The sequence below is a fragment of the Dermacentor variabilis genome, chromosome 8, assembly GCF_050947875.1.
Source record: "Dermacentor variabilis isolate Ectoservices chromosome 8, ASM5094787v1, whole genome shotgun sequence".
Classification (NCBI taxonomy): Eukaryota; Metazoa; Arthropoda; class Arachnida; order Ixodida; family Ixodidae; genus Dermacentor; species Dermacentor variabilis.
In genome coordinates this window covers 144,904,337-144,918,172 of record NC_134575.1, presented here as the reverse complement: position 1 = coordinate 144,918,172, position 13,836 = coordinate 144,904,337, and the positions used below count along the sequence as shown (strand labels likewise).

Genomic DNA, 13,836 nt, shown 5'->3' with positions numbered 1-13,836 from the left:
TTCTGTGACGTCTTGTTTTTTTTTCATTTGCACAACGTGTGGGTGGTTGCATTTACTGTAACTTACGTTCAACTGGAGCCTGCTGGTAGAGCCAACGCCGAAGTGTAACACCAACAATATTCAGGCCACTACACGATATTGTACGCGGAATGATGACGGTGGTAAGCGGTATACGTAATGATGCAAAATTTAGTCGCACAAGCTTCTAACCGCTTACTTATCACACCCGCATACAGCTCAATGACAACGCATCAATAATGTGGCACCTTGTGGGCTGCAACGCGCGCAAAATGTGGCGCTCGCCCTCTTGTTTTTGTGAGCACTAGCACGCACGCATGCAGCGAACAACCACAAACGGAGTGATCAACGTAACCGACGCGTGCGTGTATTGTTCACGGAAAGACTGACGCGTACGTGCTGTATGCTGTAGCAATACATTCGGTGACTGCACAACATAGCAGCACGATACAGGCGCAGTCGTAAACAGCACATTCTCGCCATCCGCCATACCATGCTGAATACGCCGGTTCTCGTCCGATCCCCGAAGCTAAGCAGCATTGGGCTCGGTGAGTACTTGGGAGGGAGACCGCCTGGGAACACCGAGTGCTGATGGCACCGTTCTTTTTGCTTTTTTATTGCGTGCTTCTGTGACGTCTTGTTTTTTTTTTTTTTCATTTGCACAACGTGTGGGTGGTTGCATTTACTGTAACTTACGTTCAACTGGAGCCTGCTGGTAGAGCCAACGCCGAAGTGTAACACCAACAATATTCAGGCCACTACACGATATTGTACGCGCAATGATGACGGTGGTAAGCGGTATACGTAATGATGCAAAATTTAGTCGCACAAGCTTCTAACCGCTTACGTATCACACCCGCATACAGCTCAATGTCAACGCATCAATAAAGTGGCACCTTGTGGGCTGCAACGCGCACAAAATGTGGCGCTCGCCCTCTGGTTTTTGTGAGCACTAGCACGCACGCATGCAGCGAACAACCACAAACGGAGTGATCAACGTACACGACGCGTGCGTGTATTGTTCACGGAAAGACTGCCGCGTACGTGCTGTATGCTGTAGCAATACATTCGGCGACTGCACAACATAGCAGCACGATACAGGTGCAGTCGTAAACAGCACATTCTCGCCATCGGCCCTACCATGCTGAATACGCCGGTTCTCGTCCGATCCCCGAAGCTAAGCAGCATTGGGCTCGGTCTGTACTTGGGAGGGAGACCACCTGGGAACACCGAGTGCTGATGGCACCGTTCTTTTTGCTTTTTTATTGCGTGCTTCTGTGACGTCTTGTTTTTTTTTTCATTTGCACAACGTGTGGGTGGTTGCATTTACTCTAACTTACGTTCAACTGGAGCCTGCTGGTAGAGCCAACGCCGAAGTGTAACACCAAGAATATTCAGGCCACTACACGATATTGTACGCGGAATGATGACGGTGGTAAGCGGTATACGTAATGGTGCAAAATTTAGTCGCACAAGCTTCTAGCCTCTTACTTATCACACCCGCATACAGCTCAATGACAACGCATCAATAAAGTGGCACCATGTGGGCTGCAACGCGCGCAAAATGTGGCGCTCGCCCTCTTGTTTTTGTGAGCACTAGCACGCACGCATGCAGCGAACAACCACAAACGGAGTGATCAACGTACACGACGCGTGCGTGTATTGTTCACGGAAAGACTGCCGCGTACGTGCTGTATGCTGTAGCAATACATTCGGCGACTGCACAACATAGCAGCACGATACAGGTGCAGTCGTAAACAGCACATTCTCGCCATCGGCCATACCATGCTGAATACGCCGGTTCTCGTCCGATCCCCGAAGCTAAGCAGCATTGGGCTCGGTCTGTACTTGGGAGGGAGACCACCTTTGAACACCGAGTGCTGATGGCATAGTTCTTTTTGCTTTTTTATTGCGTGCTTCTGTGACGTCTTGTTTTTTTTTCATTTGCACAACGTGTGGGTGGTTGCATTTACTGTAACTTACGTTCAACTGGAGCCTGCTGGTAGAGCCAACGCCGAAGTGTAACACCAACAATACTCAGGCCACTACACGATATTGTACGCGGAATGATGACGGTGGTAAGCGGTATACGTAATGATGCAAAATTTAGTCGCACAAGCTTCTAACCGCTTACTTATCACACCCGCATACAGCTCAATGACAACGCATCAATGAAGTGGCACCTTGTGGGCTGCAACGCGCGCAAAATGTGGCGCTCGCCCTCTTGTTTTTGAGAGCACTAGCACGCACGCATGCAGCGAACAACCACAAACGGAGTCATCAACGTACACGACGCGTGCGTGTATTGTTCACGGAAAGACTGCCGCGTACGTGCTGTATGCTGTAGCAATACATTCGGCGACTGCACAACATAGCAGCACGATACAGGTGCAGTCGTAAACAGCCCATTCTCGCCATCGGCCATACCATGCTGAATACGCCGGTTCTCGTCCGATCCCCGAAGCTAAGCAGCATTGGGCTCGGTCAGTACTTGGGAGGGAGACCACCTTTGAACTCCGAGCGCTGATGGCATAGTTCTTTTTGCTTTTTTATTGCGTGCTTCTGTGACGTCTTGTTTTTTTTTCATTTGCACAACGTGTGGGTGGTTGCATTTACTCTAACTTACGTTCAACTGGAGCCTGCTGGTAGAGCCAACGCCGAAGTGTAACACCAAGAATATTCAGGCCACTACACGATATTGTACGCGGAATGATGACGGTGGTAAGCGGTATAGGTAATGGTGCAAAATTTAGTCGCACAAGCTTCTAGCCTCTTACTTATCACACCCGCATACAGCTCAATGACAACGCATCAATAAAGTGGCACCATGTGGGCTGCAACGCGCGCAAAATGTGGCGCTCGCCCTCTGGTTTTTGTGAGCACTAGCACGCACGCATGCAGCGAACAACCACAAACGGAGTGATCAACGTACACGACGCGTGCGTGTATTGTTCACGGAAAGACTGCCGCGTACGTGCTGTATGCTGTAGCAATACATTCGGCGACTGCACAACATAGCAGCACGATACAGGTGCAGTCGTAAACAGCACATTCTCGCCATCGGCCATACCATGCTGAATACGCCGGTTCTCGTCCGATCCCCGAAGCTAAGCAGCATTGGGCTCGGTCTGTACTTGGGAGGGAGACCACCTTTGAACACCGAGTGCTGATGGCATAGTTCTTTTTGCTTTTTTATTGCGTGCTTCTGTGACGTCTTGTTTTTTTTTCATTTGCACAACGTGTGGGTGGTTGCATTTACTGTAACTTACGTTCAACTGGAGCCTGCTGGTAGAGCCAACGCCGAAGTGTAACACCAACAATATTCAGGCCACTACACGATATTGTACGCGGAATGATGACGGTGGTAAGCGGTATACGTAATGATGCAAAATTTAGTCGCACAAGCTTCTAACCGCTTACTTATCGCACCCGCATACAGCTCAATGACAACGCATCAATAAAGTGGCACCTTGTGGGCTGCAACGCGCGCAAAATGTGGCGCTCGCCCTCTTGTTGAGAGCACTAGCACGCACGCATGCAGCGAACAACCACAAACGGAGTCATCAACGTACACGACGCGTGCGTGTATTGTTCACGGAAAGACTGCCGCGTACGTGCTGTATGCTGTAGCAATACATTCGGCGACTGCACAACATAGCAGCACGATACAGGTGCAGTCGTAAACAGCCCATTCTCGCCATCGGCCATACCATGCTGAATACGCCGGTTCTCGTCCGATCCCCGAAGCTAAGCAGCATTGGGCTCGGTCAGTACTTGGGAGGGAGACCACCTTTGAACTCCGAGCGCTGATGGCATAGTTCTTTTTGCTTTTTTATTGCGTGCTTCTGTGACGTCTTGTTTTTTTTTTTCATTTGCACAACGTGTGGGTGGTTGCATTTACTCTAACTTACGTTCAACTGGAGCCTGCTGGTAGAGCCAACGCCGAAGTGTAACACCAAGAATATTCAGGCCACTACACGATATTGTACGCTGAATGATGACGGTGGTAAGCGGTATACGTAATGGTGCAAAATTTAGTCGCACAAGCTTCTAGCCTCTTACTTATCACACCCGCATACAGCTCAATGACAACGCATCAATAAAGTGGCACCATGTGGGCTGCAACGCGCGCAAAATGTGGCGCTCGCCCTCTTGTTTTTGTGAGCACTAGCACGCACGCATGCAGCGAACAACCACAAACGGAGTGATCAACGTACACGACGCGTGCGTGTATTGTTCACGGAAAGACTGCCGCGTACGTGCTGTATGCTGTAGCAATATATTCGGCGACTGCACAACATAGCAGCACGATACAGGTGCAGTCGTAAACAGCACATTCTCGCCATCGGCCATACCATGCTGAATACGCCGGTTCTCGTCCGATCCCCGAAGCTAAGCAGCATTGGGCTCGGTCTGTACTTGGGAGGGAGACCACCTTTGAACACCGAGTGCTGATGGCATAGTTCTTTTTGCTTTTTTATTGCGTGCTTCTGTGACGTCTTGTTTGTTTTTTCATTTGCACAACGTGTGGGTGGTTGCATTTACTGTAACTTACGTTCAACTGGAGCCTGCTGGTAGAGCCAACGCCGAAGTGTAACACCAACAATATTCAGGCCACTACACGATATTGTACGCGGAATGATGACGGTGGTAAGCGGTATACGTAATGATGCAAAATTTAGTCGCACAAGCTTCTAACCGCTTACTTATCACACCCGCATACAGCTCAATGACAACGCATCAATAAAGTGGCACCTTGTGGGCTGCAACGCACGCAAAATGTGGCGCTCGCCCTCTTGTTTTTGAGAGCACTAGCACGCACGCATGCAGCGAACAACCACAAACGGAGTGATCAACGTAACCGACGCGTGCGTGTATTGTTCACGGAAAGACTGACGCGTACGTGCTGTATGCTGTAGCAATACATTCGGTGACTGCACAACATAGCAGCACGATACAGGCGCAGTCGTAAACAGCACATTCTCGCCATCCGCCATACCATGCTGAATACGCCGGTTCTCGTCCGATCCCCGAAGCTAAGCAGCATTGGGCTCGGTGAGTACTTGGGAGGGAGACCGCCTGGGAACACCGAGTGCTGATGGCACCGTTCTTTTTGCTTTTTTATTGCGTGCTTCTGTGACGTCTTGTTTTTTTTTTTTTCATTTGCACAACGTGTGGGTGGTTGCATTTACTGTAACTTACGTTCAACTGGAGCCTGCTGGTAGAGCCAACGCCGAAGTGTAACACCAACAATATTCAGGCCACTACACGATATTGTACGCGGAATGATGACGGTGGTAAGCGGTATACGTAATGATGCAAAACTTAGTCGCACAAGCTTCTAATCGCTTACTTATCACACCCGCATAGAGCTCAATGACAACGCATCAATAAAGTGGCACCTTGTGGGCTGCAACGCGCGCAAAATGTGGCGCTCGCCCTCTTGTTTTTGTGAGCGCTAGCACGCACGCATGCAGCGAACAACCACAAACGGAGTGATCAACGTACACGACGCGTGCGTGTATTGTTCACGGAAAGACTGCCGCGTACGTGCTGTATGCTGTAGCAATACATTCGGCGACTGCACAACATAGCAGCACGATACAGGTGCAGTCGTAAACAGCACATTCTCGCCATCGGCCATACCATGCTGAATACGCCGGTTCTCGTCCGAATCCCCGAAGCTAAGCAGCATTGGGCTCGGTCAGTACTTGGGAGAGAGACCACCTGGGAACACCGAGTGCTGATGGCACCGTTCTTTTTGCTTTTTTATTGCGTGCTTCTGTGACGTCTTGTTTCTTTTTTTTTTCATTTGCACAACGTGTGGGAGGTTGCATTTACTGTAACTTACGTTCAACTGGAGCCTGCTAGTAGAGCCAACGCCGAAGTGTTACACCAACAATATTCACGCCACTACACGATATTGTACGCGGAATGATGACGGTGGTAAGCGGTATACGTAATGATGCAAAATTTAGTCGCACAAGCTTCTAACCGCCCCCGCAGGGGCGTCTGCGTCAGCAGGCGTTTGGTGTGTTGCGACACCACGTACCCGAGCACACGAGGGTTGGACCCTCCCGCGTGTAGCCGTGCGCGGCTTAGCCGTGTCCGGGGAAAGGGGGATCCTGGGGGTTGAGCCGATGCCGGGTGTTCGGACCTTTAAGGCCCCCCGGCGGAGGCAACACGCCTCTTTGGCCTCTGCTTCACGTAGACGGCACCCCCGGACTGACCCACCCGGAGGAAATCGGTAGTCGCCTTTTCCTGTCTCTCTCTTCTCAAACCTTCGTCTTTATCTCTCACTTTACATCTTTCCTGTCTTCTTCTCTCTTCCATTTACTTCCTTTCTCCACGGCGGCAAGGGTTAACCTTGTGTGGATATCCTACCTTGGGTACACCATATTGGGTTATTGTGATCGCGTACGGCTGGCGTCGTGCAGGCTTGTACACAAGCTGTGCCGCGTCCCCTCGTTGGGCTCCGTGGTGGGCGGTCGGCGCTGTTGCCGAACATACACATTTTCCTATGGCAGCGCAAGCCTCTGTTGTTTATGATCGGCGTCTGAAGAGATGCCGCACCGAAGTACCATTTCAATTTTCCTTCCAAAGCAACGCCCCAACATTTCCAAAGTACTATGTAGTGCATAGTGAAAGCAACATTCCGGTAAGGAAACTCTCTCCTTTCCTGGTAGCGAAGTGTCTGAAAGACAAAATCGGACCAACATACAAAGCATCCAAAATGTCTAGCGGGGACCTCCTCCTAGAACTGAATAACAAAGATCAAGCAGATAAGCTCTCTGAACTTACCAGTATTGGCGAAGTGACAGTGACTGTTTCAGCCCACAGAACACTTAATACAAGCAGGGGAGTAATATCTGAAGAAGACTTCATTGGTTTAAGCGACGAGGAACTGCTGGAAGGTTTCCAGGAACAAAATGTCACCAAAGTACAAAGAATAGTAATCCGACGAAACGATCAAGAAATCCCCACCAAACATGTTATACTCACCTTCGGAACAAGCGTAATGCCCACTTCACTCGATGCAGGTTATGTCAAAGTCAATGTGAGACCGTATATCCCGAATCCCAGACGGTGTTTTAAGTGTCAAAGATTTGGACATGCTTCACATGCATGCCGAGCACAAACAACTTGTGCTAAATGCAGCTCCAACGATCACCAATCAGAGAATTGCACTTCTTCGCCACATTGTGTTAACTGCAAGGGAGATCACCCAGCTTATTCGCGGTCCTGCCCTTGCTGGAAAAAAGAAAAAGAAGTCATTGCACTAACTGTTAAAGAAAAAATCTCGTTCTTCGAAGCCAGAAAAAGACTGTCGTACCTTCCCCGAAGAAGTTATGCCGAAGTGACGCAGGCGGGGGCAGCGTCACAGAGGCCTCCGGAGTCCTCCGAGCCCACGCGCAGTGGTGCCGCAGTGACTCCTCCCGCCCCCATGGTGGAAGCAGTCAGTACTGCTCCGCCCTCTTCAACGGCCCTGCAGACACCAGTCCCGCAGGGTCCTAAGATCAAGCGAACTCCAAGGCCCGAGACACGTGTCTCGGCGCCAAACTCTCGGTCCTCCAGTGCCTCAGAGAGAGCAATGGAGGTCGAAACAAAAACCCCGGTGTCCTCGACACCGAAGGACAAACGCTCCCTCGAGCACGGTAAGAGGGACAAAATCCCAATAACAACTCAAAATAAGAAGGCGATAACCTAAGGGTTATCGCTCTGTTTGTATCTGCCTTCTTCAGATCCATGTCACCTAACATCTTTCTTATCTCCCATTCACTCGTTAATATCACTTTTTACCTTTCAATTTTATAATGGCTTTTATGATCCATTGGAATTGTAGAGGTCTCTTACATAACTTAGTTGACATAAAAGACCTGTTAATAAACTTCTCTCCTGTGGCCCTGTGCTTACAGGAAACCAACCTAGGCGAAAAACACAAAAACATTTTGAAAGGTTTCACTGTTGTACGGCGCGACCGTACTCAGGCGAACCGGCTCTCAGGTGGTGTAGCCATTGTCCTGCCAGGTGGTATAGCAGCCAGAGAAGTTCCCATTAACACTCACATAGAAGCCGTTGCTGTCACCGTTTTAGCTCACAAAACCATCACCATTTGTTCAGTATACATTCCGCCGCATTTACATTTTACCGTAAGAGACCTAGAGTTAATTTTAAACCAGCTACCCGAACCATTTTTATTAGCCGGTGATTTTAATTCACATAACACGTTGTGGGGTAGTCAAACAACTGACACCAGGGGTCAAACGCTTGAAGATTTTATCCTAACAAATAACATATGCCTTTTAAACACCGGTGCGGCAACTTACTACTCCCCAAGCACAGGCGCTATGAGTTGCTTAGATCTGGCACTATGCTCTCCATCTCTCTTTGACGATTTTCAATGGAGTGTTATTGACAACCCCTATGGTAGTGACCATATGCCTGCTATTATTAAAAGAAAATCTCGTTCTCCTACCATACCATTAAGACCACCCCGTTGGAAACTCCACCTAGCAGACTGGCCTCTCTTTACTGAAAAGGCCAGTCTAGATAACATATCAGATGAGCTAACCATAGATGAAATGAATGATAAGATCACCGCCTGTATACTTGCTGCAGCAGCAGAAACAATCCCACAGTCATCTGGCCTATTAAGAAAAAATCTGAAACCCTGGTGGACGAAGGAATGTACACAAACAAAAAAACTACAAAACAAAGCGTGGGGTATCTTCCGGCGATACCCAACACAAGACAATCTACTCTCCTTCAAAAAAGCAAAAGCGAAAGCCAGGTACACACGCAGACAAGCCGAAAGACAGTCCTGGAAAAATTCTCGTTCTTCGAAGCCAGAAAAAGACTGTCGTACCTTCCCCGAAGAAGTTATGCCGAAGTGACGCAGGCGGGGGCAGCGTCACAGAGGCCTCCGGAGTCCTCCGAGCCCACGCGCAGTGGTGCCGCAGTGACTCCTCCCGCCCCCGTGGTGGAAGCAGTCAGTACTGCTCCGCCCTCTTCAACGGCCCTGCAGACACCAGTCCCGCAGGGTCCTAAGATCAAGCGAACTCCAAGGCCCGAGACACGTGTCTCGGCGCCAAACTCTCGGTCCTCCAGCGCCTCAGAGAGAGCAATGGAGGTCGAAACAAAAACCCCGGTGTCCTCGACACCGAAGGACAAACGCTCCCTCGAGCGCGGTAAGAGGGACAAAATCCCAATAACAACTCAAAATAAGAAGGCGATAACCTAAGGGTTATCGCTCTGTTTGTATCTGCCTTCTTCAGATCCATGTCACCTAACATCTTTCTTATCTCCCATTCACTCGTTAATATCACTTTTTACCTTTCAATTTTATAATGGCTTTTATGATCCATTGGAATTGTAGAGGTCTCTTACATAACTTAGGTGACATAAAAGACCTGTTAATAAACTTCTCTCCTGTGGCCCTGTGCTTACAGGAAACCAACCTAGGCGAAAAACACAAAAACATTTTGAAAGGTTTCACTGTTGTACGGCGCGACCGTACTCAGGCGAACCGGCTCTCAGGTGGTGTAGCCATTGTCCTGCCAGGTGGTATAGCAGCCAGAGAAGTTCCCATTAACACTCACATAGAAGCCGTTGCTGTCACCGTTTTAGCTCACAAAACCATCACCATTTGTTCAGTATACATTCCGCCGCATTCACATTTTACCGTAAGAGACCTAGAGTTAATTTTAAACCAGCTACCCGAACCATTTTTATTAGCCGGTGATTTTAATTCACATAACACGTTGTGGGGTAGTCAAACAACTGACACCAGGGGTCAAACGCTTGAAGATTTTATCCTAACAAATAACATATGCCTTTTAAACACCGGTGCGGCAACTTACTACTCCCCAAGCACAGGCGCTATGAGTTGCTTAGATCTGGCACTATGCTCTCCATCTCTCTTTGACGATTTTCAATGGAGTGTTATTGACAACCCCTATGGTAGTGACCATATGCCTGCTATTATTAAAAGAAAATCTCGTTCTCCTACCATACCATTAAGACCACCCCGTTGGAAACTCCACCTAGCAGACTGGCCTCTCTTTACTGAAAAGGCCAGTCTAGATAACATATCAGATGAGCTAACCATAGATGAAATGAATGATAAGATCACCGCCTGTATACTTGCTGCAGCAGCAGAAACAATCCCACAATCATCTGGCCTATTAAGAAAAAATCTGAAACCCTGGTGGACGAAGGAATGTACACAAACAAAAAAACTACAAAACAAAGCGTGGGGTATCTTCCGGCGATACCCAACACAAGACAATCTACTCTCCTTCAAAAAAGCAAAAGCGAAAGCCAGGTACACACGCAGACAAGCCGAAAGACAGTCCTGGAAAAATTATGTCTCGTCTATAAATAGTTCAATAACGTCCAAACGAATGTGGGATCAGGTTCGTAAGTTTAGAGGCGACTACGCTTCTTACACTATCCCCATACTGTCACCTCCAGGCACACAAACAAATATAGAAGAACAAGCACACATATTAGGGCTACATTTCCATGATATATCAAGCTCGAAAAACTACTCTGCTGCATTCCTGAAACATAAACAATTAGCAGAAAAACTAAAGCTTCCGACCACAGGAAGTTCAGAAAGACTGTATAATGGCCCTCTAACACTTCCAGAAATCAACAGAGTCCTTACTAGTGGCAAAAAAACAGCACCCGGTCCGGACAGGGTACACTATGCAATGCTAGCTCACCTATCCCCTAAAGCAGTTGAGACCCTGCTTCATTTCTTCAACATAATCTGGGAAACGGGGAAAATGCCCAAAGAGTGGAAGAAAGCTATCATAATCCCGTTCTTGAAAGCCGGAAAGTCTCCCACAACAGCAACCAGTTATAGACCCATAGCACTCACAAGTTGTCTTGCAAAGTCCTATGAGGCCATCATCAACATAAGATTGACATACGTCCTTGACACAGAAAACATGCTAGATAACCATCAGTGTGGATACAAGAAAGGTTGCTCCACAACAGATCACCTAGTCCGGCTAGAAGACGAGATACGTGCGGCCTTCCTACACAAACAATATTGTCTCACTGTTTTCTTTGACTTAGAAAAGGCGTACGACACAACATGGAGGTTTGGTATATTAAGGGACTTAGCAGATTTAGGAATCCGAGGTAGAATGCTGAAATGTCTAGCCGATTTCATGTCGGACCGAACATTCCAGGTGCGTTTAGGAACGGTGCTGTCACGTGTATTCATTCAGGAAAATGGTGTGCCACAAGGATGCGTACTAAGCACAACACTCTTTATAGTAAAAATGAACTCTGTTAACAAAGTCATTCCCCCCTCTATCATGCACTCCATATACGTCGATGATCTGCAAATAGCGTGCCGCGCCTCAAACTTACATACATGTGAGAGGCAGCTCCAGGTAACAATTAATAAACTAATGGATTGGGCTGAAAAAAATGGCTTCCGTTTCTCTACTCAAAAAACCGTTACAGTGCTATTCTCGCAAAAACGAGGATTGTACTTAGACCCGCTTCTAAAATTGAATGATGTCGCACTGCCGGCAAAACAAGAATGTAAGTTCTTGGGAGTAATGTTTGATAAAAAACTAAACTTCCTAGCCCACATTAAAACACTAAAAATTAAGGCAAATAAAGCATTGAATATCCTAAAAGTTTTGTCTCATAAGCACTGGGGTTCCGACCGAACCTGTCTTTTACGTATTTACCGGTCTCTTGTGCGTAGCCTTTTAGACTACGGCTCCGTGGTTTATGGTTCAGCCAGGCAGTCCTACATCCAATTACTTGATCCAGTACATAACCTTGGATTGCGACTGGCAAGTGGTGCCTACAGAACGTCACCCATTCAAAGTTTATATGTTGAGTGTAATGAACCCTCCTTACAGCAGCGCAGAGCATTACTCACTTTTTCCTACGTACTAAGAATTCAGTCATCACCACAACACATATGCTACAACATCCTTACACAGTGCAACTCACGCTTACACTACACAAATAAACCGAATATGATTAGGCCACTTGTCCTGCGGTATGAGCAGTACTGTCGGGATTATGACATTCCCCACGAAGTCCTCCAGGTTGCCAAGAAACCACAACGGTTGGCCCCATGGTACCATTTCACACAGTTGAGTGACTGGACACTAACACATTTAAAGAAAAGAGACACTCCACACGAACACATCATACAAGAATTCCGTGCTCTTCAGGAGAAGTATCAAAATCACATGGAATTCTACACAGATGGCTCCAAAACAAAAGAACACGTGGGCGTAGGGGCCGTAACAGACAATTGGGAAACAAGTATTCGTCTACCAAAACATGCTTCGGTTTTCACTGCTGAAGTTTATGCTGTATGGGTAGTAGTTAAAAAGATTATCACTGGCAAGCACAAAAACACAGTCATATACACTGATTCCTTAAGTACACTGAAAGCTCTAAATCTGAAATCTGAGTGTGAACCCTTGTTAGGGGATATACTAAACATGGTCGCGCTGAATAAATATGGGAGATCAATCCGCTTCTGCTGGGTGCCAGGTCATGTTGGGATACCGGGGAACGAAGCAGCCGATAGATGTGCATCGATGGCAGCGAACAAAGATATAACAAACACAACACTTCCATACAAAGATAGCATCCGTGCGATTAGAAAAGCCTTAACGGCGAAATGGCAACGCGAATGGGACCGTTGTGCTGACAACAAACTACATCTCACGAAACCCATAGTTGGCGAGTGGAAGTCGTGTTATCATCAAGAGCGGTTCATCGAAGTAGTTTTATGCCGGCTACGCATTGGGCACACACACCTCACACACAATTACTTACTTACGAAAGAAGACACACCAACATGCGAGAAATGTCAACAGCCACTAACAGTTATGCACATATTACTCACATGTACGCAGACTGAAACACACAGACGAACACTTTTGCACAAATTATATCAACTACACATACCTTTACACCCTGCTCTGATTTTCGGTGATGATCCGCTAGTCCCATTATGTGACGTCCGTAAATTTCTACAAGACACTGGATTTTTACATAAAATATAGGTTATTAACAAAGCCTTTTCCTTCACAAACAGGATTTTAAAATACCTCGTGTTTGGCGCAGCATAGCCTTAGCTGCTTTTGCGCCATTAAACCCCATTTAACTAACTAACTAACTAACTAGCTTCTAACCGCTTACTTATCACACCCGCATACAGCTCAATGACAACGCATCAATAAAGTGGCACCTTGTGGGCTGCAACGCGCGCAAAATGTGGCGCTCGCCCTCTTGTTTTTGTGAGCACTAGCACGCACGCATGCAGCGAACAACCACAAACGGAGTGATCAACGTACACGACGCGTGCGTGTATTGTTCACGGAAAGACTGCCGCGTACGTGCTGTATGCTGTAGCAATACATTCGGCGACTGCACAACATAGCAGCACGATACAGGTGCAGTCGTAAACAGCACATTCTCGCCATCGGCCATACCATGCTGAATACGCCGGTTCTCGTCCGATCCCCGAAGCTAAGCAGCATTGGGCTCGGTTAGTACTTGGGAGGGAAACCACCTGGGAACACCGAGTGCTGATGGCACCGCTCTTTTTGCTTTTTTATTGCGTGCTTCTGGGACGTCTTGTTTTTTTTTCATTTGCACAACGTGTGGGTGGTTGCATTTACTGTAACTTACGTTCAACTGGAGCCTGCTGGTAGAGCCAACGCCGAAGTGTAACACCAACAATATTCAGGCCACTACACGATATTGTACGCGGAATGATGACGGTGGTAAGCGGTATACGTAATGATGCAAAATTTAGTCGCG

General features: G+C 47.7%; 1 non-coding gene and 9 pseudogenes across 1 annotated transcript; all 10 read left to right on the top strand.

Moving 5' to 3' along the window:
* The first annotated feature begins 496 nt into the window (after positions 1–496).
* Positions 497–615, top strand: LOC142592051 (5S ribosomal RNA; annotated as a pseudogene).
* Positions 616–1,144: 529 nt separating this feature from the next.
* On the top strand, positions 1,145–1,263 carry LOC142592041 (5S ribosomal RNA; annotated as a pseudogene).
* Positions 1,264–1,788: 525 nt separating this feature from the next.
* Positions 1,789–1,907, top strand: LOC142592124 (5S ribosomal RNA; annotated as a pseudogene).
* Positions 1,908–2,431: 524 nt separating this feature from the next.
* LOC142592136 (5S ribosomal RNA) lies at positions 2,432–2,550 on the top strand (annotated as a pseudogene).
* A 524-nt stretch (positions 2,551–3,074) lies between these two features.
* On the top strand, positions 3,075–3,193 carry LOC142592123 (5S ribosomal RNA; annotated as a pseudogene).
* A 521-nt stretch (positions 3,194–3,714) lies between these two features.
* LOC142592135 (5S ribosomal RNA) lies at positions 3,715–3,833 on the top strand (annotated as a pseudogene).
* Positions 3,834–4,359: 526 nt separating this feature from the next.
* On the top strand, positions 4,360–4,478 carry LOC142592122 (5S ribosomal RNA; annotated as a pseudogene).
* A 525-nt stretch (positions 4,479–5,003) lies between these two features.
* LOC142592050 (5S ribosomal RNA) lies at positions 5,004–5,122 on the top strand (annotated as a pseudogene).
* Positions 5,123–5,650: 528 nt separating this feature from the next.
* Positions 5,651–5,770, top strand: LOC142592245 (5S ribosomal RNA; annotated as a pseudogene).
* A 7,721-nt stretch (positions 5,771–13,491) lies between these two features.
* LOC142591839 (5S ribosomal RNA) lies at positions 13,492–13,610 on the top strand. The gene has a single exon (XR_012830565.1). It is a non-coding gene; the product is annotated as a 5S ribosomal RNA (ribosomal RNA).
* Positions 13,611–13,836: the final 226 nt, after the last annotated feature.